The 27,401-nt window shown below is 47.4% G+C and overlaps 1 protein-coding gene and 1 long non-coding RNA gene across 5 annotated transcripts in view; one reads left to right on the forward strand and one right to left on the reverse strand.

Annotated features, from left to right (window-relative positions):
* ASAP1 (ArfGAP with SH3 domain, ankyrin repeat and PH domain 1) overlaps window positions 1–7,320 on the reverse strand; it is a 351,377-nt gene extending 344,057 nt beyond the window's left edge. For all 4 annotated transcript variants that reach the window (XM_030875819.2, XM_030875813.2, XM_060287023.1 and 1 more), the window contains exon 1: window positions 7,187–7,320. The gene's annotated coding sequence lies outside the window, so the exon portion shown is untranslated. The remainder of the gene's footprint in view (window positions 1–7,186) is intronic.
* Window positions 7,321–12,641: 5,321 nt separating this feature from the next.
* LOC132593710 (uncharacterized) overlaps window positions 12,642–27,401 on the forward strand; it is a 28,303-nt gene continuing 13,543 nt past the window's right edge. The window contains exons 1-2 of the long non-coding RNA XR_009559493.1: window positions 12,642–12,741; window positions 26,912–27,068. This is a non-coding gene — a long non-coding RNA (uncharacterized lncRNA). The remainder of the gene's footprint in view (window positions 12,742–26,911; window positions 27,069–27,401) is intronic.

Below are 27,401 nucleotides of genomic sequence, written 5' to 3' on the forward strand. Positions count from 1 at the left end.
CTTTTCTCAAAATGGCAATTTTTACATTTTTGTAAATGTTCTTTCTTTTCCTCGTCTGCAAAAGAAGACTGAATGTATTAAGCCGGCTGGTTTCCAGTTGGTGCCTACAGGACAGGAGAGCTGAGATCCCTCTACAAGGCCAGGACCCCAAAGGGGTCCTAGACTCTTTTGAAAGTGGGCCTGAACTACTCCTCTCTCCAATGCAGAGAAACGGCAAGAAAGCTTGTTCTGCCTCAGGGTCTGGATGGTGGAAAAAAAGGATTCTGTGCAAACTTTGAGGCCCTAAGTATGGGTGAAGGGTCCAAACAGACAGCACTGGACTGGGGTTAAAAGTCTTGAGCCCAGTAGCTACCACAGAAACGTGCCCAGAACTCAGGAAACTCTTGGAGCCTCGGCGGAAGGACAAAACCGCTCTGTAAAGCCACTTCTGCTCCCCGGGTATGAGCCACGATGTCCCGCAAATCAGAAGATGCAGGAAATGGGAGAAGTGGTTCCTCAAGTATTAACATAACAGGGCCGCCTGAACAAAGAATGTCAGTGTATTTAAAACAAAGATACGAAATAAGAATGAGAAATTCTCACGCAAGAAGACCCAAGGATTAAAAGCCAGGATGATCTGAAAGACAACCAAAGAGAATTTCTAGAAGTTAAATGGAGAGTCATTAGAAATAAAAACTCAACGATGAGAAAATCCAACAAATGTGGCAACACAGTTGGGCACCAGAAGCCAATGGACTTCATTCAGCCCCTCCCTGCCCAGTCAGTGCCTGCCCTTTGCTTGTGCCCAAGGGAGGAGAGGCACAAGGGGAGGAGAGGAGTAACCCAGACCCCCCACCCCTCCCCCTCAAGACGCGCAGTCTGAAGGGGAGGCAACCATAGCAGCAAACACGTTTCCACACAGCATAGCAGCAACTGATGCTCCCATTTCTGGACTCCTTGTGCGGGACGCTTTTCCTACATTATTTCGGTTCAGTACAGAAAGTGTGAGGATGGGAGGGAAGGCGGGTCAGTAGCAGACCCCAGAATCTTCTGGCTTCCTCTGGGCCATCCTGCATCTACCAAGGTCACAATCACAATGGAATCTTGAGCCCTCTTTTTTTCTTCCCGCTTCCATTTGCAAAAATCTTTTTCGTGGGAAATTTCAAGAGTAAGAATAGTACAAGGAACACACATCCCTTTACCCACGTTCACCTGTGGTTAATATTTTACTCCATTTGCTTTTTCCTTTTTTTCTCACTCACATATAATTTTTATGTATTCAGAAAATACATATAATTATTTTCTGAACCATTTGAGGACAAGCTGCATATATCACAGTCTTTCACTGGAGCACTCTCTCTGTGTTTCTACTCAAAAGGATAATTATTTCAATGCGAAACTACAATGAAACAGGCACCAATATCATTACACAGGCAGGGTTCTATAAAGGCAGAAGCCTTGCCGGAAAAACTCATGGTGAGCCCTGTTGAGGGACAGACAAGCCATTGCCCAGAAACCACACACGGGCTTGCCTCTCTCCTTCCTGTCCTGCCCATGACGACCGGGACTGGCTTGGCTCCCCGGAACCCCTGCCGCATCTGGGGGAAGTGCTGACGGGCACACTTCTCCAATCCCAGGTCTACCCAGACTCCACCTGGGACCCCTCCGTTGGAAAGACGTTGCTTGCTCACTTTTCTGGTTTTCTAACTCAGTGCACTTTCGCATTTCCTGACTTAGAGAGGTAGAGGAAGAGGAAACGCCAAAAATATTACAAGGCCAGCTAGTTGGTGGCATTTCCAAGGGATGGGGGCTGGCAGGGAAAGCCCAGGCAGCAAGGGACCTCGGTCTCTGCAACCCGGTGCTTGGGTAGCCAGCAGAGCTGATGGGGTCCCCCCAAAGTGCTGAAGGTCTCGGGATGCCATCTGTTTCTGGGGAGCATCTGGGGGCAGGAGCCCATCTTCTCCCAATAACGGAGAGGCGTTCCAAAGCTGGTCTTGATCACCCCCTCACAGCGATGCGACTACACATCACATCGTGCTGCGTTTCCCTTATTCTCAGAAGGTGGGGCCACCTGCCACAAAGCACGGGAGGCCAGGCCCTGGGGTTGTTTTTCTCCCCTCATGCTTCAGATGGATTTGTCCTGATCAAATCACACGCCTTCTCCTGAACTCAATTGTGGCCAGTGGCCTGCTTTGGGGACAGAGCTGGCTGAGGCTGGGGACCCTAGCCGTGGCTCGGGACCCAAGGTCTTAGCTGTACAAAAGGCACATGTGTTGGGATTCACACTGTGCCCGCAAATCAACCACAGCCGACATTTAAAGAGAGGACCGACCCCCTCAGACCCCACCCCTTCCTGGGAGTGGATACGGGGTACGTGGGCTGGGAGAGGGTGATCATGGGTTGACGAGTTTAACTGATTCCTGAGGTGGGGTGAGAAAAGTGAGTGTCCTGGGTTGCCGAGCGAGCAACCTGGCCTGCAGCCTGAAGGATGCACAGAGAAATGAACCCTCAACTCCAACTCCTCACAGAAAGCCGGGCATCAAGCAGAGCTTGAATGAAGGAATGAATAAACCTCAATGAGGGAATGAACATTTGGGAGGGCAGTGAGTTTACAAGTAGAGACCGACTCCCACCGGGGTACCGCTACCTCCAGGAAGATTTCCCTGGCCTCCCCTCGCCCACTGGGTTAGCGGCCTCTCCCCAGACCCCCATAACCAGGCTTCCCCTACCAGCCTGCAAAGACGTCAACGACCTAACCCCCAGGACCTGTGAACGTGTTCAGCTACATGGGTTACACAGCAACGAGGAGTTAAGGCTGAAGATAGAATTAAGGTTACTTATCAGTTGACCTTAAAACTGGGAGATTATTCTAGATTATACAGTGGCCTGATGTAATCAAAAGGGTCCTTAAAAGCAGAAGAGAGGAAAGAACCAGAGAGATGGCAGCACGAGAAGGACGAGGACCAACACTGCTGACTTTGAAGATAGAGGAAGGGGTCAAGAGACAAGGGATGCAGGAGGCCTCTAGAAGCTGGAAGAAGCAAGGGAATAAACAGGTTGTTCCCTAGACCTCCAGAAGGAACAGAGTCCTGAGCACACCTTGAGGTTAGCCCAGTGAGGCTCATTTCAGACTTCTGACCTCCAGCACTGAAAGAGAATAAATTTGTGTTGTTTTAAGCCACTAAGTTTGTGGGAATTTGTTACAGCAGCAAGAGGAAACTAATACATCATTTATCATTAGACTGATCCTAATATAATGTAATTTTTATTTATATGCCTATCACTGCCATCAATAATGATGATGATGATGACAGCTAACATCTGTTGAGCACTTACCACATGTCAGGCCCTGCAGCAAATTTTTCATACTATAAAATTTCATACAAATTTCATATAAAATTTCATACTTCTTTTCATATAAGATACTATAAAAAGGTAACTTCAATTGAACACTATGGTGACGGTAAACACAGGGATCTGAGAGTGGGAGAGGGAGCTAGAGGCACCTTCAGGGAGTTAAAGACGCAGGTATATTTTACAGGATGAGCAGGAGGTAGCCCAGGAGAGAGGAACAAAGTCCCAGGCAAGAGGAAGAACACAGCAGACCCTCAGAGAGATGAAACAGCAGGACACGTCCCAGCAAGCATTTTGGTAGCTCAGCTGCAGGCTGATAATTTCCACGTTGGTGCCTCTCGTCCCTAAGTCTCCTCTGAGGTCCAGAGTCGTGTCTGCCTGAAATCTCCACCTGGATGCCTCGTAGACATCTCAAGCTCAGAACGGCCCCCGTGGAACCTGTCTCCAGGCACACGTTTCCCCAAAGTCTTCCCTTTCTCTCCAAATGACACCCAGCTGTTCAAACTAGAACCCAAGAGTCATCCTTGAGTCCTTCTGCCTGCCCCAACCTCATTAAATCCATCACCAAATTTCATCAAGATCCAACCAAACAGGTTGCACTCACTTCTCTCCACCTCTACTGGCACTGATGGAGGTTCCACCCTGATCTAAGCCACCCTCATCTTTCCTATTACTGCAGTGGCCTACTAACTGGTCTCCCTGCTTCCACTCTCGGCCCGCTGCGATCCACTCTTATAAAAAAGCACCTGGTGGCACAGTGGTTGAGAGTCCACCTGCCAATGCAGGGGACACGGGTTCGTGCCCCAGTCTGGGAAGATCCCACATGCCGCGGAGCGGCTGGGCCCGTGAGCCATGGCTGCTGAGCCTGCGCGTCGGGAGCCTGTGCTCCGCAACGGGAGAGACCACAACAGTGAGAGGCCCGCGTACCGCCAAAAAAAAAAAAAAAAAAGCAGTAAAAGTAATCTCCTAAAAATGCCAATCAGACCCCACTCCTGAGCCTAAACTCATCCAAGTTTCCCTTTGCACTTGATGGGGGGACTGCCCGCAGCACGGTGTGATCTGCCCCTGCCTCCCTCTAAAACCGCACGCTGTGCCATTTTCCCCATCCCGCCCCGACTCCCCTCACTCCCAGGAACACATTAAGCTCTTCTGTGCACAGAGGACTTCGCACATTCTAATCCTTCTGCCTGGAACGCACTCTCTCCTGCAACCTCTCTGCCTGGCCAGTTGCTTCTTCTCAATTCTTCAGCCTCAGAGAGGCCTTTTCCTGGCAAAACTAGAACTCCCACACACACACCCCACCCCACTTCACTTTGGTCATCGGGTGGATCCCTTGTGTGTGCTTCCTTGATAACAAGAATCACAATCTTTCATTTGTTAGAAGTTACCTGCTTCTTTATTTTTGCCCAGCTCCTCCAATGGAATGCCAGCCCCATGAGGGTGGGACCGGGCCTATCTTGTTCATCGTTGTATTACCAGGACTTCACACAATGCTTAGCATGAAGCAGGTGCTCAGTACAGGTTTGCTGAACTGACTCATTGAAAGAGAAAAAGTGCGAGGCTGACACTGAAAGATGAGGCTGGAAATGGAAGGCCTTGAACACAGGGTCCTATTCACCTTTGCACAACTGGCACCTTCCACAGGGGAGCCACTTAGCAAACGTGCAATAGAAAAATGAAAGAATGATTCAAATTCCAGATGAATCTGAAAAGTGCTGTCCTTTCTGGTCAAGGTTCCGGAAGCAGCTCCCTCTCCTCCTTGGGACTTCTCAGGAGGTAACATATCCAGGGCATATAGCAAGTGCTCAATAAATGCTAGCGATCGCTGTTACTATTGCTTACATGGGGATCATTCATGCATCCCATAGAAAAGACCTGTTCTCCAACCCATGCAGATATAGTGGCTGGGAAAGAAATGGGAAGAAGAAACACAGGAGGGGAAAATGAGAATGGGACCACGGGATCCAGTCATATTCCACTGAGAACTTGGAGGGAAAATGCAGAAACAACAATGTTCCAGGTTATACAGGTTCCCTTCTTTCCTCTAGACTTCAGCCACCTGGGTGCAGCATGGAGATGGCCCACAGGGAGGCGGGTCCTCAGGAAGGGTGAGGGAGGGTCCCATTTGTCTACACACACTCATTTGGGGGCCTGCAAGCCTTCGACTGATTTTGCAAAATCTGGCTCACTGTGGCTGGTGGGGAGTGGGGAGGTGGAGAGAATTTCAATTTCCTTCACCAAATGGCAAGCTTTAGAAAAAGTCCTTCGTCTCCAACGTTATCACATACTAAAAATGAAAAACCAGCCATTCGGAGCTCTCGTAGGGAGAAAAATAGATGGGCTGCCTAGCTCAAAAGATACAGGAGGGCTGGAAATCATGTCTAGAGAACATCATACGGTACATTATGTGCTAAGATACTGCCCTTTTTTGGACTTGGGAGTTTCTATTTTTTACAGAAGAATGGGAATAGAGAAAAGTCATTCCTATATAAGAAGCCACCCATTTTATATTTCAAATCCATTTAGTGGCTGAACAGTAGGGGTTAGGGAATTTTTTTCTTTTAACTCTGTCTCAAAATATGTAGTTTCAGATAACTGCATATCTCAAAAAACAGCAGCAATAACAAACAAGATAGAACAAGAGAGGGCACTGAAACGATGAAGGTTATAATGCCAGGAAGGCGTATTTCCCAACATTTCATGGCTGACAGACCATAAACTGACATTAGTGAAATGAGCACTGGACGGGGAGTCTGAAGCCTGGCCACGTGACTTTACGTAAGTCACTTCACCTCTCTAGGCCTCGGCTGTATAACAAGAAGGGACTGCGACAACTATTCTCAAAGATTTGATGCTTCCAGAAGACCTGCATCTTCTCTTCCTGCATCTTCCTCCAACTGCAAAACGGAAAGGCCTTGGGCTGAAGTTTGATAGATAAAACTGGCCTCAATATTGAATTATGTTTTACAATCCCCAAACATTTCTCAGCAATCCATGCCCTGCTGTCATCCCAGAACCCATTCTGCTAAGACAAACTGACCGAGTCTACGGGTAAAAAAGTAGAAGAAAGTTCTTGTTCTTTCTGATTAGTGCAGGTAAAGCTGAGGTCACGCTGAGGATGGTCTGAAGTTGGCTCTCCATCCCCCTGCTCTAGTGGAAAAATAAATTATTGAAGGAAACCGCTTTAGGAATGCCCGAGAAGAACTCTCGGGATGTAGGAAACCGCAGAACACCAGACGCCAGCGAGTTTCTTTTTTCTTTGAAACTTCATGTCGCTCTCAGAAAATGCAGCAGGTCCCCAAATGGTACAAGCAAAAAAACACAAGCCACGTCCCTACCTTCCCGTGAACAAACTCCAACCCCGAGTGGGAATTTTTTCCTCAAGTTCCGTTCGCTGAAACTAAGTGGCCTGGGGCCTGCCTGGCAGCGCCGAGCCCCAGCCGGGGCCGGGGGCCGCGGGGCCTGGCCGGCCGTTCCCGAAACGGCGGGGAACTTTCCTCCGCCGCGCCCGAGACAATGCCACGGCCGGCGCCCGCGCCTCCGGCCGGGAGGGCGCCGCAACGGCGGGGCCCCGGCCCCTCTCCGGGAGGGCGCGCGAAACCCCCGGGGCGGCGCCACCCGTCCCACCCCGCGCCTCGGGGGCGCAGACCCCCCTGGACGTCTGAGCCCGGCCCTGCGGACCCCGCGGCCGGCGCCCTCCCCGCGCACCGGGTACCCGGCCGCGAACAGAGCCGGGACCCTCCCGGAGCCCCGTGCCGGCGCCTCTCCGCGCGGGGGCCGGGCAGGGGGCGCCGACGACCCGGGGCGACCCCGCGCGGCCCCGCCGAGCCCGTCCAGGCGCCCCGCAACTCACCGGGACCGGGCGGGCCGCTGGGCATTATTCCATCGCGGGCTCGGCGCCGGCTCCTCGGCGGTGGCGGCAGCGCAGACGCCCGCGCCCCGGCTCCCCTCAGCCGGCCGATCGCGGCTCTCGGAACGGAAAGCGGGCGGCGGCCGGAGCAGCCGGCGAGGCGGCAAGCGCGGGCCGGGGGCTGCCCGAACGCAGAGTGCGCGGCGGCGGCGGCGGCGGCGGCGGCGGCGGCGGCGGCGGCGGCGGCGGCGGCGAGGCGCGGGAGCCGAGCGCGGCGCAGGAAGGGGCGGGCGACCATGTGCCGAGGGGAGGAGGCCGCAGCAAGGCGCGCGGCTCGGACGATCCCGCTCGGCGGCGGAGGGCGCGGGCTTCAGGAAATCCGAACACTTCGACAGGAAATCGGAATCCTGACTAAGCATTCCCGGCCCGGGGGCCGCCCCACGCCGGGGGCTCCCGCCTCGCTTAACCCTTGGCCCGCCGGCACTTAGGAGGGGCGTTGGGCTGGCTCTCCGATGCCGCGCGCGGGGCAGGCGGGGTCTCGGACACCAGACAACGGCGTGCGAGCTGGGCCGGGGTCGGGCATCCTACCCCTTTCGGCCCCACACCCCCGCTGGCCTGCTTTCTCCTCGCTCAGAGGTAGAACGGGTGGGATTTGTCCCGACAAAACCTTGGCCTTGGGAGGTGCCTTTGTAAGTCCCCGGACACCAGGAAAGGACCTTGGCCTCTCTCCCATCCTGCAGAGAATGAACTTGCAATCTCCTGGCCGTTTCCCCTATTTTTTCATAAAATAAATGACTTTACCTTGCTGCCCCGTTTCACGGCTCCGCTTTGCTAATTTCCTCATTATTTGCCCAGTGCCAGGGGCTAGGACCTTTCCGGGTCAGGATAGTACAGAAATAGTATGCACAGTAACAGTATGGACTTTGGACCCTGATCCGGGTTGGAATCTGGACTTTGCCTTTTTTCTAACTGTGTTACCTTGGGTAAGTCACTTCACTTCTCCAAGCCTCCGTTTACTCAAATATGAAATGAGGTGGTCATACCGCCTTGCTAGGTTTGATTTGGAAACCAAATGTTTAGACAGGGACTGACACACTGTAAATGCTCAGATAAATGATAGCCATGATTGTCTTTATTACCACAAGAGATATCAGAGAAAGAAGGGTTTTAGTGGTGGAGGGTGTGCTGTGCATCTATACCTACTTCACAAAGCCTCGAAACTTCATTAACCTCCTTATCACCCAGAGATTATTTTTCTTTGCAGCATTTCAGAAACTGCTCTCTGCAGAGGAAAAGGTTAGTGGCTATGGCAGACCCCCTTCTGGTGAAATCTGAAACTCAGCAAACCTCACAGAATTTGCTATTTTACTCTAACCTGAGAGTCAGGACACTGGGTGGGGGCGGGGGGGCTTGTTAAAAACGTCTGGAGAGACTTTACAAAGTTTGAGAAAACCAGAGTAAATCTCCATCCATTCAGGCCTGGACTAGGTGGCCAGCGGGAGTGATTCATTGTGGCTTCCCACGGAAATGCCACATTAGGGGGTTTTCTACCTGGAGGATGCAGCTTGGTGGTTTTGCTGTGTCTCAAATTCCTTTGAAACCCAATCTGACTTGAAGAAGGAACAACATCCCCATGAATGAAAACCAAACTTGAAATGAGCCTGCCAGGCACTGAAAGTTGGGTACCAGCTGCTCAACTCTAAGTAAGGACCAGACGTCAGTTTTAGACCCAGTTTGTCTCTTTTCTGCAACTCTTTTTCAGTGGCCAGAAGCAGTGGGACAAGCTCCTGGTTCGGCCCCGGGAGTCCAGGGTCCTGCCCAAGGCCCTTTTTGCAGCTGCTAGTTCCTCTGCCTGGAAGAATCCCTGCTTGGCTCTTCGTTGAACTCAGCTCACAGCTCAGAAGCTCAGGTCTCAGCTCAGAGACCTCAAAAGGGGCTTTCCCCAACCATTGGATCTACTTGTCTTTAGAGCCCTTGTCATGGCTTAATTTGTCCTGTTTATTTGGTCGCTTATTTATCATCTGTCTCCCCCTGCATGGGTAAGCTGCCTTAGGGCAACACTCTGCTTGTCTGCATCACTCCTGTATCCCGGTGCCAAGAACAGTGCTGACCCCTAGGAGACCTTCAATAAAGATAACTCCAATGAATGAGAGAGGTAAACCAGGTTAGAGTAGCAGGTTCAATCTGTCCCTTAGCTCCCTGTATCTTCCGCTTTGGAGGAGAGGCTTTCAAATGGGAAAGCCCAGTGTAATGGAAGAAGCACCAGAGGCTCTATTAATGGCTCTGGAAAGTTAAAACTGTAAGTAATTAAGACTGTCAGACGACATAACTGCAGTCTCATTGGTACAGTCCCAGTTAATTGTGCCCTCCTTTATGCTCCCCCAGCACTTCTGTTCATTTAAAGAAGAATCAGGGACTTCCTTAGTGGTCCGGTGGTAAAGAATCTGCCTTACAATGCAGGGGACACAGGTTCAAACCCCTGGTCAGGGAACTAAGATCCCACATGCCTCAGGGCAACTAAGCCTGTGCGCCACAACTACTGAGCTCGCGCGCCTCAACTAGAGAGCCTGCGTGCCGCAGACTACAGAGCCCACGCGCCCTGGAACCCATGCGCCACAACTAGAGAGAAGCCCGCGCACCACAACTAAGACCTGACGCAGCCAAAAATAAATAAATAATAAAATAAATCTTAAAAAAAAAATAAAGAACGAATCGATCACATTCTATGCTTGCTCGGTACGTGCCCTCCTCAGTCAGATGGCAAACTCTGAGTTGGAGGGAAAGCAAAGGAGCCTGCATTTATTGACCACTTACTCTGATTGGGACCCTGAGCAAGGTGAATTTGGATTCATTAAGTCATTGGTTAAGTGCTCAAAAATCTTCTGGGCAATAGATCTGCAAAGATGAACTGTTCTTGCTCTCCGAGAAAGACAAGAAAGTTCTATTTAGAAAGCAGAGACATGATTACTCTTATAGAGGTATGTCCAGGGTGTCACAGAAAATTTAGAAATTTTTCTAAATCAGAAGGGAGTGGGTATCTTAGTCAGTTCAGGCTGCTATAACAGAATGCCATAGACTCGGTGACTTATTTTTTTTAATACATTTATTTATTTATTATTTATTTATTTATTTTGGCTGCGTTGGGTCTTTTGTTGCTGTGCACGGGCTTTCTCTAGTTTCTGTGAGGAGGGCTACTCTTCATTGCAGTGTGTGGGCTTCTCATTGCGATGGCTTCTCTTGTTGTAGAGCACGCGCTCTAGGCATGCAGGCTTCAGTAGTTGTGGCACATGAGCTCAGTAGTTGTGGCGCACGGGCTTAGTTGCTCCGCGGCATGTGGGATCTTCCCAGACCAGGGCCAGGGAAGCCCAACTTAGTGACATAAACAACACACATTTATTTCTCACAGTTCTGGAGGCTGGAAACTCTGAGACAGGTGCTGACAGATTTGATGTCTGGTGAGAGCCCTCTTCCTGGTTCATAGACAACCGTCTTCTTGCTGTGTCCTCACATGGTGGAGGGGGCAAGGGAGATCTCTGAGGTCTCTTTTATAAGGGCACTAATACCATTCATGAGGGCTCCACCCTCATGACCTAATCACCTCCCAAAGACCCCAACTCTAATATCCATGACATTGCGGGTTATAAAATTCAACATATGAATTTTGGGGGTATACAAACATTCAACCTATAGCAGGGAGTTAGAAACCACTTCTAAGAAGTGGGGGCTCTTAAACTAAGCTTCAAGGAAGAGGTGGGACTTATCTAGGTAGATGAGGGGGCACAGGCCCGTCAGCCAGAGCAAAAAGCACAGTGCTGCTGATGCCCAGCAATCTGTCCCCTGGACCCACCTCTGAGCTCACCTGCAGCTGCAGTTTGATTCCATCTGTCCAGAGGAACTGTCCACCTGAAGCACGTGTCCCTCTCTTCCTCTCTGCCTGGGGTCTTTCCCCAAGCCTTCGGGATCTTGCCCAGATGGGAAATGCCTAACAGCCTCAGGCAGCCTCCAACCAGTCAGTGGATAAATGTCACAGCCTCCCATCCCTAAAGGGGAACAGTCCTAAAGTGCTTTCAACACAGTTCCTCAGAGGATCCCCAGTGGAACTGAGTCCCGTTGCCCCCAGTTATAACTCTCTCATTAACTCCCTATGCCTCTTCTCTCTTCCCTGCCTCACTCTCTCACTCCCTCATTTGCTCTGCCTGGAATCAATCACCTCCCAAATAAACTAACTGCACCCAATTCCTTGTCTCAAGGTTTGTTTCCGGGGAGACACAAAGCAGGTCAGCATTCATTCATTTATTCACAGATATTGACCAGGCACCCCCTCCGTGCCTGAGCAAAGACTGAGCCTGAGTAGGAGCGTGTAATATATTTGGGTAACTCTACAAGGTTCAGCATGGTCTGAGGAAATGGTACAAGTTCGGTCATGGAAAGCAATGAGTCTAAAAAGCTTTGCACCATTTTACAGTTCAGGAAACTGAGGCACAGGAATGTTGAGTAATTGGCCCAAGGTCAAACACTTAGTTCACAGAGGAGTTTTGGAGTCCAGGCTCTTAACTATCACCCTATACCCCCTCTCCTGGTGGTTAGAGCTATGGGTGCAGGCTGCAGATGAATTCACCCATGGGGAATGTGTAGAGTGAGAAGATACTGGGATCAAGATTGAACGCTGAGGGACACCGTAGGCAACAGAGGAAGGGGTGCCCACAAAGCAGACTGGGGAGGGGGCGGGTGGTCCAGGAAGGGAAGTGGAAGGAAAACCAGGGGTCAGGGGAAGAAATTACTCCTAGAAGAAAGGAATGGCCAACACTCTCAAATGCCACTGCAAGTCCAATCAAAGAAGGATTGGAGAGCAAGTGCCCATCTCCTTTGACAACTGGAAGGCTGATAACTTTTGCCAGAACAGCCTGAATGGAGTGGAGGGACTGGGAGACAGATTGCGGTGGGTTGAAGAGTGAGTAGGAGACAGCAAGTGTAGACAATCCTTTTCAGAAACATGGCAGTCTAGCTCGTGGGAGGTGAGGGTGGAGGATCCTTCAAAGAGGGTGGGCGAGCGAGCATCTGTGCCTGATGGGAAAGTCCCAGTAGGGTGGGAGAGGTTGAAGAGGAAGGGCAGGGTCCCTAATGGAACAGGTCCTGAGGGTGAGAGGGGACGGGATCTAAAGTGAGGTGGGCGGGGACGAGCCCTGGACCTGGAGGACCACCTTGTCCACTGCAGGAGAGGGCCAGAGGGAAAGGAGCAGAACACTCAGAAGCCATCAGGAACTTCTCCTGGGTTCACAGGCTAGGGATTAGGCGGGCTCTTAAAGGTCCCTCGTTTAATTCCTCGTGACATTCATGCTCTGGGCGAAATGAATTCATCCCAATGTAGATGAATAAAAAGTGACTTCCGCCTCATAAGTGGGGAAGAAATAGCATAAGAAGCTATTTTGGCCCAAAGTAGGTTAGGGAAGATGGAAAGGAGAGGAAGAGCAGGAGAGGCTTTTGGGAGCCAGAAGACACACAGCTTGGTGACTGATGGCTGGAGGGAGAGTCGAGGGGCAGTGGTGAGAACAAGCAAGGTGGGCACAGTGGTGCTCACCTGTAAGGAGGAGGCGGAGGGTGGTATTCTTAGCCGCGATAAAGAGCAGGGAAGGGGAAGGTTTTGAGGAGGAAGGTAATTAGCTCCTTTTTGTGCTTTGTGCTGGGAAGGCAGTGTGGGTGCCGCTGAGTCTTCGCCTTTGCTGGGCGGGGACGCCGGGTAGTGGGCTTGAGGGTGGCGGGAAGTGGGCAGGTGGAAGGCTCTACACAGCTGGTGAGTAGGGGAGCCAGCACCTACAGAGCCAACACCCTTTACTAGCTTCTCCCTGTCTTGCTTCGTAGCCATAAAGCAGGATTTCTCGTCCTTGGCACTATTGACACATCGGACCAAATAATTCTTTGCTGTGGGGACTTGTGCATCGTAGGACGTTTAACAGCATCCCTGGCCTCTACCCAACCGATGCAGTAGCACCCTCCCGGCTGTGACAGCCCAAAATGCCTCCAGACATTGTCAAATGTCCCCTGGGGTTGGGGGCAAAATTGAGAACCACTGCTGTGTCATCTTTTCCTCAGCTCACTTAAAAAAATGTTCTCTAAAAGGCGCAACTCTGGATAAACTGTTTTAGCAGAAGCATCTATTCCCAGTTGTGGAGTCACATTGTCTGGGTGCAAATCCTGTTTCCACCACTCTACTGGTTTCGCTGTTGTTTTATTTTTTCTCGTTTTGTGTTTTCTCTGTAAAATGAGGTTTTTGACAGGGTGAAAGGAAGTAATCCAGGTAAAGTGCTTGGCTTGGTATGGAGTACCCAGTTAGCAATCAATCGTCAGTCACTCGCTATTATTAGTAATATTCGTAGTGGGATGTAGGCACAGGTGACACCTCTAGTGAGCATTTGGTCATTTGGGCCTGGAGATATGGATGGCAAAGATGTGTCACAGGTAAAAGGGCACACTTGAAGCTGTGGACATTTATGACACGGCCTGGAGAGAGTGGATAGGGAGAGGAAGGGAGCTGTAAGCCAAAACCGCAGACCTCACTCCATTTACCGAGCAGCTGGAGGAAGAGAAGTCTGTAATTGACACTTGGGCAGGCAGAAACGTAGACAGGGAAGCAGGTGTGAGTTTTTCATTGAGCCAATATCAGGCAGCTCCCCTGACCTTTGGGTGGTGGGAGGCTAGGCAGCAGGTTGCTGTACTGTGGGACGACGATGATGCTATTGACGTGGCCCCTGAGTGCTCACCTGAGTCAGGTGCTGTACAAATATTAACGTTCATCTAATGCGCCCAAGGCTATCCCTTAGGTGTTATTTATTACCCCCATTTTAGAGACCAAGAAGCTGATGCATAGAGAAGGAGGTGAAGGAAGGTGAGTTTGTCAGCAAAGTAGGGTGGGAGGAGAAAGGGCCTTTCGTGTGCAGAGAACCACATGAGAAAAAGCGGAGCCCAAGCACCTCGTGCACCCATCGGTGTCAGGAAACAAAGAGAGTGAGGCAGGTACAAAGGGTTAAAGGGCAACACACAGGGGGCCCCTACGATGGAGAATGGTCAGCAGTGCCATGCCCAGCCACAATGGAGCCCAAGGCGAAAGGGAAATTCAGTCATACTGACCTTATCTTTCTTTTACATTTTGAGATTTTGTTCATTTTGGAATTTTTCCATTAATTTTTCTTTTTAGAAGGATTGCATTAAAATATTTTTTATTTTGATTACTGAATTTGTTGGCACCTGCTTAGAGGGATTGAACAGAATGCCAAAGTCTTCCAGGCTCCTTGACCTTGCTGCTTACAGGTCAAGTTCCAGCCTGCGTCATTCCCCTCTTCTTTAGCCAGGAGGAGGCAAGATCTTGATTCCAGCCTGTGGGAAGAGGTAATTCCACAGGAGCAGAAATGCTTTCTGGAAGAGGAAATGGACACTAGGCACCCAAACCTAACAAATGTCCATTACAAGAGGCTCCCCTTTGGGCCACCTGGAGATCCTTGGTACAGAGAAGAAAACATCCTGGGGGCCGTGGGGAGACAAGGTTAGGAAAGAATGGGAAATTGACGCACTGAACCAAGTGGTTAAGAACTGCCCTGCAGTCAGTAGCCTGGGCTTAAATTCGGGCTCACATACTAGCAGTGTGATTTTGCCTCCTAGCTGAAAGTGTTAAGCCTCAGTTTCCTGGCTATAAAATGGAGATGATAAAAGTACCCATATCATAAAGTTGTTAGGAGGATTAAATGAATTAAGCCACATCAAAGTGCTTGAACATAATAAATATTCTGTGTTGTTTTTTTTTAATATTGCAATATCAGCATTTTTTAAGTTATTATTATTTTTCAAGCTCGGGAGTAATGAAGGGGAGAGATAGAAGAGTAACATGAAGCTTAGAGGGATTCCAGGGAGGAGTTTTGTTCGTTTCTTTGTTTTTCCAGTTGGGAGAGCAAGAGAAGGAGCAGAGGAGAGGGACAGACAGATACTTGCGGTGAGCAGTGATTCCCCACCTGCGTTGGGAATACCTGTTAAATATTCTCAAGTTGGACTCACCAGTTCGCTGAAAGGTTAATGACTGGAGCATGGTTGCATGTGCCGGCCAGTGTCATCAGAGACAGAATCAGATTTCCTAATGCCCAGGGAGGTATTTCTCCCCAAAAACCTGACCGCCATAGTATATCTAGTTATTGTCGGTCCTGGAGCCACTCTTTGAGCCCAGGTCACAAGAATGTGAGATGTGATGAGGCCTTTCTCATCACACTACTAACAAAACCCCTCCTTGCAAAAGGTGAACACCCTATGGCATTTCCTCCAGAGATGCTGAGCATCGGGGAAAATGCTTTCCATCCTTAGATCATTAATTTTAAAAGCTTCATTTCCAGACTTAATGGAGCTTTGTGATAAAAGGGTCAGAGAAATAGGTCACCGCAACAATCTCTTAAGGAAGGAAGGAAGGTCCTCTTCCATTTTGCATGAAATTAATAAGGGCTTCACCCTCTTCTCCACCTGGGAACCCCCAGTGGACCAGAGCAAGCCAACTTTTTGGGGTGGGGTTGGCCCCTCTCTATGTTCCCATAGCATCCGGGGGTCAATGTTGGTGGAGCCTTTACTGCAGTGAACCTCGTCTCTCCCCTGTAGACCTAGGGCAAGGACTCTTATTCGCCTCTATATACCCAGCAACATACACAGTGTGTGCTCAACCCCTGTCTCATGAATGAATGCTTGCATACTTTATGAAACATCTCCACTCAACAGCTATGTGAGAAAACCCATTCACTTTCTGAGTAAGCAAAATTGGGCAAGGAAGATTTCCGAGCAGGCTTCTCAAGCTGGTATGTTGTCCAGGGTGGAAGCAACTGTATGTGTTAATAGGAGTACAGTGATGATAACAACCAATAATAGTTAAAATGTATTGAATGCTTACTCTATGCCTGGCACTGTTCTCATGATTCTAATAGCACTTTCCAATGATTATCTCATTTAATCTCAAAATAAACTTATGAGGTAAGACTATTAATACATACATTTTACAGATGAAGAAACTGAGACTCAGAAAAGTTGCACACAGAGGGTCTGTTTTTGGAGCGATTCATTAATTAGACTTGTGCTCTCTTTCTGCAAACTGAGCTCCAGGGGATCAAAATAGGGCATGGAGTTTGCAGACACCAAATCTATGGAGTTTATGGTGTATCTGAGCCATAGATTTAACTGTAAAATAACAGGTCCCTTCAGTCGGTGCCTACTGTTTCAGAAAAAGCGGAAAATCCTCCCCCATTGGTTTTGTAAATAGTCCTTAATTGAACTCAGCATAGGTATCATTACCATCAAGTTCTGCAATTAACCAGCCTGGAGATTATTTGCTAGGTTGCAGCTACAGAGATATTTACATATCTGTGTTTTAACTCTAGGGGAGACTTTCAGCCTGTAAGTTGCTTATCCAGCCACAATTGTAGCTGCTAGGAAACTGCCTGGGGACATTTTAGGGGAATGAGAAAGCTAGGATTCCCCCAAAGCCAGCTGTTGCCAGCCCAGAATAATAACACTAACAATTAAGAACTAATATTTGTACAGTCCTTTAAAAATTACAAGACACATTCTTATACAATGACTTGTCTAGTTTTTAATTCCCAGGATAGTGGGAGGAGAAGACTGGTGTGAGGATTACTATTTTAAAGAACACCCCCCCACACCGCCCCCACCCCCACCCCCCCAAAGTTTGTTTCCTCCAGGGCTATAACATACTCTTTCATTCCACAAATATTTAGTGAGCACCTACTATGTGCTAGGAACTGTACTAGGTGCTGAAATGTAATGGTGAACAAAACAGACATTGTCCCTGGGCTCATGAAGCTTACAGTCTAATAGGGAAGAAAGACCATAATCAAATAATATACAGAGATAAATGTAAAATTACAGCTATTGTAGTGCTACCAGAGAGGCAAAAAGTGCAATGAAGGGATTTAACCTAATCAAGATCAGGGAAAACTTTCCGGAACTGTAATGAATAGGAGTCAACCAGACAAAGAAAGAGGGAAGAGTATTCTAAGCAGAGGGAACAGCGTGTATAAAGGCCCCAGGGCCAAGGAGAGTGTATCAGTTAGCTTATGCTGCACAGCAAAACACCCAAAACTTAGTGGCTTAAAAAAACATCATTTAGCCCATAATTCTGTGGGCTGACAATTTGGCTGGAATCAGCTACGTAGTTTTCCTCTGATCTCAGCTGGGTTCACTCATACCTTGTGGTCATCTTCCAGGTCAGCTGAATGGCTTATCTCGGTTTTATGTGGTTGTTCATTCCCTAGCAGGTAAGTCCAGGCTTGTTGACATAGCAGCAGGGTTCTGAGTGGAACAAGAGAGGAAGCTGCAAGGACTTTTATGGTCTAGGTTCAGAACTCACACAACCTTATTTCTGCCACATTCCATTTGTTAAAGCACTTTTAAATATGATTAATAGGATATAGGACCTTAGAAATGGAAGGGGTTTCCAGCAGAGTCTAGTGCAGGTAACAAAAAGTAGGTGTGTACCAAATACTATTTGAATGAATGGAGGGATGAACATACCACACCTGACATCATCAGCATCTCCGGGCCATGGAATATTGTACTCATGGTGTGGAACTAGCTTCTCTACCTTGGGTTTTGTTTTTTTTTAACTCCTTCCTCCTGCCCCCTCCACAGGGAGGTCAGAGAGGTTTATCTAAAATGCAACCTGGACCTAATAACCTCAAGGTTTCTCCAGTGCCTGCCAACACGATTGGTACATCAACATCCCCAGGAGGGGCTGTTTAAAAGAGACTCCTGCCCTCCACCCTAGATTCACTGAATCAGAACTTCTGGGCTTGGGAACTGGGATCGCTATTTTTTGAAAGCTGTCCCAAGGAGTTAGATGCAACTGGTCCAGCTTTTGGGAGCCACTGGCTACAACATAGTCCAGATTCAAGTTTTTCAAAAAAAGTTCTCTAGCAGTATTGAGCTCATCAGCTCAGACATTGCCTTCCTTTTCTTTAAACATCTTTATTGGAGTATAATTGCTTTACAATGTTGTATTAGTTTCTGCTGTATGACATTGCCTTCCTTAAGAAACAATCTCACCCTTTCCTTCCCACCATCCCCAGAACCAACGTCTTCCTTCACTGTATATCCATTATATCTGGTACAGACTTTGTATCACATTATTATTATTCAAAATGTGTTATTAAAAATTGGTTTACATATCTGACACTTTCTCACTCCCCCTCTCCAGCCTTTCCCCCACTCCCACGGATCCTGTGAGGTCCCTGAAGGTCATAGTCATAGTATTGACTAACAGTGCCTACCAGAGGGCCTGGTACAAAATTGATCCAATTTTGGATCAATCAATCCAATCCAGTTGACCCAAGTGTCCATTGATGGCTGAATGAATAAACAAAATATGGTTTGTACATATATTATTCAGGTGTAACAAGGAAAGAAATTCTGACACATGCTACACAACATGGATGAACCTGGAGGACGTTATGCTAAGTAAAATAAACTGGTCATGAAAAGACAGATACTGTATTTTTTCACTTACAAGGGGACCCAGGGGAGTCAAATTCATCAAATTCATAGAGACGAAAGTCGAATGGTGGTTGCCAGGGACTGGAGGAGGGAGAATGTTATTATGTTATGTTATTATGTTATTATTTAATGAGTTCAGAGTTTCATGTGTACAAGATAGAAAGAGTTCTGGAGATTGATAATGGTGAGGTGGATGATGATTGCAAAATAACGTGAATATACTTAATAGCACTGAAATGTACAGTTTAAAATGGCACTGTATAAGAATAGTTAAGATGGCAAAATTTATGTTCTGTGTATTTTACCATGATTAAAAATTAAAAGAATTGTTAAAAAAAAATTAAAAGAATTGAACCGGGCTTCCCTGGTGGCGCAGTGGCTGAGAGTCCGCCTGCCGATGCAGGGGACACGGGTTCGTGCCCCGGTCCGGGAAGATCCCACGTGCCGCGGAGCGGCTGGGCCCGTGAGCCATGGCCGCTGGGCCTGCGCGTCCAGAGCCTGTGCTCCGCAACGGGAGAGGCCACAGCGGTGAGAGGCCCGCGTACCGCAAAAAAAGAATTGAACCAATGAAAGTGGGATGGTCACCAGGTATTTGTTGAACACCTCCAGGATCAGAGCATTTCCTGACACAATGACTTTGCCGGAGACCAGCTCATGGCCTCTCTTATAACTTGGAGTCTTTAAGATAATGGCTCTGCACATATTCCGTAAAGCCACTGATGGGTGACGGCCAGCTGAGGCGGTGCCAGTGCTGGTAACTCTGCCTGGCTCCTGAGGCTTGGCGTCTCTCCCGTTTTCTTCTCCATTCCTGCCTGTGGTCTTGGTACTGTTCTCTCCCACAGACTTGGCGTGGCTCTGTCCCCGTGGTTGTCTCTGCCCCAGACTCCCACAGCTACTGGACCCTGCCCCAGACAGACCCAGAGGACTCAGTTCCCAGCTCAGGCCAGCCTCCTTGGAAGAAGGAATCAGATTGAAAGTTCTTCCTTAAATAGAGCCAAGGCCTCTGTCCTTATAACTTTCCTTTCTGTGTTTCAGATTCCACCTTCTGGAACGATACAGGACAAGCCCAACCCTTATTCCCATCCAGCAGCTCTTCAAACACTCGAACACAGTGTCCCCCAGATCTTCAATTTCTCAAATAACAGATTTCTAGATCCTTCCCTCCACTCCTGTGCCCTTGTCTGACCCCATGGCCAGTTGCGCACATCCCTTTAAAATATGGCTCTTAGAAATACATAAATTCTCCAGATGGCATCTGACCAGTGCAGAGAAGAACAGGATTATTATTTCCAGGATGTGGACCCAAATTTGCTGAATCCTGAAATGAATCCAAATATCCATTATGTTTTTAAACTTAGCTATAAACCCAGAGTCAGCCTGTTTAACCACACACTTCCTACGTACGTAGCCCAAAGCGCAAATGACTGTCTGAAATGTCTTTGTGCGCCACACTTTGAGCGGCCATTGAGCTATTTCAACAGCTGTTATATCTTTTTATTTATTTGGTTTAAAAGTTAGTTAATTTGCACCCACAGCTTCTCTAGCCCTCACTCCATTTGCAGTCAGTTCTCAGATTTCACAGGCTGGTTGTCCTCATTGCCCAGGCAAATCTCACCTCCTTCCCCCAGAGTCTGACCCAGATTCTGGGATCCCCAAGGGGGTCTCACGTGGGCTCTAAACAGACCTCTCAGGTTCACCTCCTGCAAGCTCTCTGTGTCCATCCTCTGCCCTCGAAGCCCTCCCACCCAGCACAAAACAGGTACCAAGACTGATGTCTCCCAGAGCCCCCAAAGCCACAAACTGGAGACGCCTTCATCTCATCATCTCTCCTGCCGAGGTCCCCTTCTGCAGGGATGGCCACAAGGGATGCCTTTGAGGGGCTCTTGTCCCCTCATTTGCCATCAGTCACCCCAAATCCAAACACAGGATATAAAGAGCAAATAGAAGCATCTTTAGAATTCTTTGCCATTCTGGATCTCTAACACACAAATTAAGGAAAAGCAGTGTGATTGCCATGCAAATATAGCTCTGAAACCCAAGAGACTGTCTAACACGTGTCCTGGGCCCCCAGTCCCCTTTCTGTTCAGATGATAAAGCTGAGATCCAACAGGGAAAGTTATTTCAGCCGAGAGATAGTGTTAAAATGCTAAAGCCAGGAGTAAATCCTGATCTCCTGAGACCCACCCCTGCCCCAGGAAATCATCCCCGCCTCACAAATTTCCCAAAAAAGTTAGGCACCTCTATGATATTTTTCTGGAAACTTCAAGATATTTCTTTAAAATTCATTAAGAAATTATGCTTTGTGTTAAACCCAATAGTTCACCCAATCCATGGCTCTCTCTTCACCTCAAAATTTTACTGTTATTTTCCATTGGATACAACCAGGTATCAGTCGGGAAAAGACTGATCAAATCCAGCAGTGATATTGCTAGAAAACATGTAGTCTTTTTTTTTTAAAACTGTAAGTTGAACAAGTTTTCCCTTGAGGGCAAATACTAAAAAAAGATAAGCAGGTGAACCTCATATTTTTCTGAGCTAGCGAGCTGTTTCCTTTCTATTGGATTTGCTATTTTCTCTGAATCTGGCTCTGAGCCAGGCGTCTCCCTGAACTGTGGAAAAATCATTACTGTCCTCTGTGCCTCACTTTACTCATGTGTAGAATGGGCTTCTATGGTGCCTCTACTGACCTTTAAATGGAAAATGGTACCTGGCAAGCCAGGTGACAGGATCGTCCCATCCATCCATCCCTCCATTGATTCATGTATTCATCAAGGATTTATTGAGATTCATTCATTCAAGAAATGTTTACTGAGCACTAGCTATGTGTCAGGCACTGTTCTTGGTGCTTAGAATATCTCAGTGAACAAAAGAAATAAACAAAAGAGACAAAAATTCCTGTCCTGCTGGAGCTTACATTCTAAAGAGGAAAATAAGCATAGAAAATTGGTAAATTACATAATATATTACAGGTGATAAGGTCCATGGAGCAAAAAAAAAAAAAAAACCCAATAGGCCAGGGCAAGGGGGAATCAGGAGGACTGGATGGGGTGGAGCTAAGGCTGCCAGTTTTCTTTTATTGTGATAAAAATATGCACAACAAAATGTACCATTTTAGTCATTTTTAAGGGTACAGTTCACTGGCATTATGTTTATTCACATTGTTGTGTAACCATCACCACCATCCATCTCCAGAACATTCTCATCCCTGCAAACTGGAACTCTGTACCTATTAAAAACTAACTCCCAGGACTTCCCTGGTGGTCCAGTTGTTACGACTTCTCCTTCCAATGCAGAGGGTGCGGGTTTGATCCCTGGTCCGGGAGCTAAGATTCCCACATGTCTCACAGCCAAAAAAACCAAAACATAAAACAGAAGCAATACTATAATAAGTTCAATAAAGACTTTAAAAATGGTCCACATCAAAAAAAAAAAAAAAAAACTAACTAACTAACTCCCCATTCTCCCTCCATCCCCAGCCCCTGGGAACCAACATTCTACTTTCTATCTCTATGAATTTGACTACTCTAGTTACTCATGTAAGTGGAATTGCATAACAATTGTCCTTTTGTGGCTGGTTTATTTCACTTAGTATAGTGTCTTTAAAGTTTATCCATACTGCAGCATGTGTCAGAATTTCATTCCTTTTTAAAGCTGAATAATACTCCATTGTATTACGTATATACCACATTTTGTTTATCCATTCATCTGTCAATGGACATGTGGGCTGTTTCCATCTTTGGCTTTTGTGAATGATGCTGCTATGCACATGGATGCACAAATATCTGGGTGAGTCCTTGCTTTCAATTCTTTTGTGTATATGCTCAGCATTGGAATTACTAGATCATACAGTAATTCTACATTAACATTTTGAGGAATCACCATACTCTTTTCCACGGCAACTGAACCCTTTTACATTCCCACCGGAAATGCACAAGGATTCCAATTTCTCCACACCCTTCCCATGACTTATCGTTTTCTGTTTTTTGGTTTTTGTTTCTATAATAACCATCCTAATGGGTGTGAAATGGTATCTCACTGCGGTTTTGATTTGTATTTCCCTAATGTCTAGAGAGGATGAGCGTCTTCTCATGTGCATATTGACCATTTATAGAGCTTCTTTGGAGAAATGTTTATTCAAGTCCTTTGCCCTTTGTGAATTGGGTTTTTATTGTTGTTGGTGGTGGTGATGGTGGTGGTGAGTTTTAGGAGCTTTCTGTATATTCTCGATTTTAATCGCTTATCAGATATGTAATTTGCAAATATTTTCTCCCATTCTGTGGGAGGCTGCCATTTCAAATAAGAGTAGTCAGATTGAGCACGTGCTACCACTTACTCCAAGCCTGGGTGACATGCCTGCTGTATAGCCCAAACTCTCCCTGGGCTGGACTGTCCCTAAGTCTAGAGGGGCGAAGAGTGTCAGCAGATCCTTTTCACCAGAAGTCTAAAGTCCTGATCCGCCATCCATTTTCTCAGTCATAAAGATGATGTTCTGGTTTCCATCTGTCTGTGTACCTCATCTCTCCACCGGTTCTACAGTCAAGAGGGAAGAAAGGGGTTATTAGTTCCTGACCCCCTAAGACCTCAGTGGCTGGTTTCAGTCGTGAATGGGAAATAGGCAAAGTGTTGTCTTGCTGCTCCTCCCCCTGCACTGCCCACCTTGCTTTTGATTGTCCTCATATGCTTCAACCAACAGATGGTTAAGCAAACCGGAATCTAGCTCCGCTGTCTGCTGCTCAGGGAGAAATGGAAGAGAAGTAACGTTTCTCCACTTGCCTAAGACAGGCAGGGCATTGTGCTGGGTACTTTAATGATCTCATTTGTATCCTCATAATAAGTACATTTAATTATTCAGAAAGCAGAAGCTCAGAGGTGAAGCCACTTGCTCCAGGCCAGAGGTCTGCCTGTTGCAAAACATAAGCCTCTTCCACTATGCCAATGGAAACCTCTTTTCAAAAGGAATTTCCGGGTTCTGAAAAGGTGCCTTAGGAACTGCAGTGGGAAAGGCAAGTGTCGGCAGGGGGGTGACTTTTCAGGGTTCCAAGCCTGCCTCTGCACTTCAGCCTGGGCCAGAGCCCCTTTTATCTGTTTTATATGACTTACTGTCTCAGTTCTAGAAAATGTGTTTATGTTCCCTCATTTGAACATTTTTGTGTCATCAAAAGAAGCTCACCACTCAGTTCTTTATTCTGGACCAAATGCACTAAATCAGCGGTAGATTTTATAATCAATGGCATCTTAGGATCAAGGAATGTTTTATCAGTGTTATGTAGAAAAACTCATTTGCTAAATGTTTTTATGTTTAAAGGAAACAAAACAAGGTGTGAACGGCAGGCACTGCCTTACACCACCGACCCCTCTCCCATCTCAGCCCCCTTCGTATTCCAGAACTTTCCTTCTTGCCTCCCCTCATTGAAGCTCTCTGGCTTGTGGCCCAGCCCCTCAGAGTCATGCGCTTGTGCTCTGGCCTCCTGTAATGCAAGCAGATTTATGGTGAGATCTCATTGACCCAGTGTGACACCACAGATTCATAATTACCAGAGAATTTTGTTCAGTTTCCTGCTTTACAGACAAGGGAACCGAGGTCCAAATTTGTTAAGAAAAGGGCTTCGTTCCAACTGTACAACACAGGACGGTGAGCAAGGATCAGGGCATAAAGGTGAGACACAAAGGTGAGACAGGAGAGAGGTGAGGAGTTCAACAGACGTGGGGCATCAGAGCGGAAGCACAAGCTTGTGAGGGGTGGCTTTCCGCTGACAAGGACAGCCTTCTCTGCCCCAGGGCCGCTTGGTGGGGCCGGAGATCTGGGCTGGAATGATTGAATACTCCCAGGATTGTACATGTGCAGGGAGTGATCCAAAGATATAGGGATAGTGGGTAATATCCACACTAGCTGCAGGAGATTCAAAAGTCCATCAATGAATATCTACTATAGTGAAATCTATGCCAACCTCATGACTCAGCAATTCCACTGGAATTGCTACGCTCAAGACAAAGCAGTGCACATGTCCACCAAAAGACAGACACAGGCACCATTCATCATAGCCCCAAACTAGAAATAACCAAAATGTCCCTAACAAGTAGAATGGATAAAACATTTTGGTAAAATCATTCAACTGAGTATTTACACTGCAATAAAAAACAAACAAACCAAAAGAAAAAAAAAAACCCCGATGAACTATTACTACAAGGAACCACATGGATAAATCTCAGAGATATAGTAAGAGAGAGAGGGGAAAAAAAACCCCTTGGGCTTCCCTCGTGGCACAGTGGTTAAGAATCTGCCTACCAATGCAGGGCACACGGGTTCGCGCCCTGGTCCGGGAAGATCCCACATGCCGCAGAGCAACTAAGCCCGTGAGCCACAACTACTGAGCCTGCACTCTGGAGCCCGCGAGCCACAACTACTGAAGCCCACGTGCCTAGCTCGTGCTCTGCAACAATAGAAGCCACCGCAATGAGGAGCCCGCACACCACAAGGAAGAGTAGCCCCCGCTCGCCACAACTAGAGAAGAGCCCACGCGCATCAACAAAGATCCAACGCAGCCCAAAATAAAAATAAATAAAATAAATAAATTCATATATTAAAAAAACCCTTAAACACAAAAGAGTAGATATAATATGGTTCCACCTCTAAGAAGCTCAAAAACAGGCAAAACTAATCTATAGCAATAGAAGCCACAAAAGTGATTACATTTTAGAGAGGATTATGGATGCACTGGAAGGGCACACGAGGAAGGCTTCTGAACTGTTAGAAATATTCTGTATTTTGAACAGGATGGTGCCTATACAGGTGCCTATTGATCTTTGAGCAGCCTGCTCTCCTGCCAATAAACTCTTTTTGCATTCGTGTTAGCCCGAGTTTCGCACTTTGTTGGTGACCTAAGTCCTTTCCTAGCATGTAACCTGGGTCTGGGAAAGAGGAACAAATAAAACAACAAATGGGATTGTATTCTGTCAGTTGTAAAGAACCAAGATACAGGAAAGGCATTATTATTAGTTTAAAAGAAAAGCAAAGGAAATTGGTGTTTGAAATGCTCAGTTAGTTTGAAACCTGAAAATCATTTAAAACCACGCTTTACAAGGCTGCCTAACTGCAAAAGCTATAAACTCTCTTCGGAAAACAACCATTAAAAAAAGCATGGGGGCTTCCCTGGTGGCGCAGTGGTTGAGAGTCCGCCTGCCAATGCAGCGGACGCGGGTTCGTGCCCCGGTCCGGGAAGATCCCACATGCCGCGGAGCGGGAGCCATGGCCGCTAAGCCTGCGCGTCCGGAGCCTGTGCTCCGCAATGGGAGAGGCCACAACAGTGAGAGGCCCGCGTACCGCCAAAAAAAAAAAAAAAAAAAAGCATGACATTTCAAAATATAATACCTGTCAGGAGGAACTAGGTCATGATGGTTAGTGTGGTAGAATTGTTATTTTAGTTTAATGGGACACTTTAGAAAAACAATTAGATCTTTAGACTGGCAGAATAAAAGTACATAGTGAAATGAAGATAGCACGTATATTGGAAGATAATGCTACATAAGGAAATTATTTTGGTGAACTTTATTTGAATCAGGATGATTCATAATTGTATAATTAGATACTTCAATTTAAACATGAAATGCAGTAAATTACTCAAGGAGCAAACAAAACATCTCTCCCTGGTGTTTCTCAATGAAATATGTTACCGAGACACTGACATAGGGGTATTTTCCCAGACAAGTTGTTATTATTACTTGATAGCCTGATGTGTGCAAACACTTCCTCTTAGTTTGGAACACTAACATTCAGGATTCCAGTTCTCCTGTATCAGCCCACACTTCCCTGAGGTCTGGGTCTCCTGGAGAGCTCGTGTCCCATGGTGGCCTTTGCACCTGGAGATTCCTGAGTGGCCACATCTACAGTGTATTGTGAGCGCTGCTCGTAGAATTGCTGGGATGTATGGGAAGGGCCTTTGGCTGCAGGGCCGACTAGCTTCCGTGTCAGAATCTCAGACCGAAGCTTTGTTGCTGGAATTGGATGTTTTTCCTCAAAGATCCTGGCCTCCTGTTACTCACACCCCTGTTTAATCTCACCTTGAGGATGGACTGGACTTAGTGACCGGCTTCCAAGGAATAGAAGTCATGAGATGCCCCTTCCATGGTTAGGTTACAAACGATTGTGACTTCTGTCTTTCCCTCTCTCTCTTTCCGTTTCACTCGACTGCTCTGATGAAGCAAGCTGCCATGTTATGGAGAGGCTCAAAGAAGAAGGAACTTAGGGCAGCCTCCACCAATGGAAAGCAAGAAGATGAGGCTCTCACCTCAACAGCCTCCGGGGACTTGAATCCTGTCAACAGGCTCATGGGTGAGCTTGGAAGCAGATCTGCCCCAGGTGAGACTTGAAGCGACAGGTTGATTGCCTCCCTGTGAGTAGCTCCTCCCCCACCCCAGCTCCCTTCTCTCCCTCCCCTTCCCCTCCCTTCCCCCTCCATCTTACTTACAGTCTCATCATGTTTCATGTAGATCAGTGATTTGCAATTTTTGTTTTTAAACTAAAATTTTCTATTTTCAAATAACGTAATCCATGGGTGCAGCTGCTCTTTGAAACTCAGCTTCCCTCAGGTGTGGAGAAAAGGGAGAAGCAGGCAATAAACAACTCCCAAAAAGCAAAATACATATTGCTTTTGTATTTTGGTGAAATTATCTGGGTGGCTACTAAGTGCTA

The sequence above is a fragment of the Globicephala melas genome, chromosome 17, assembly GCF_963455315.2.
Source record: "Globicephala melas chromosome 17, mGloMel1.2, whole genome shotgun sequence".
Classification (NCBI taxonomy): domain Eukaryota; kingdom Metazoa; phylum Chordata; class Mammalia; order Artiodactyla; family Delphinidae; genus Globicephala; species Globicephala melas.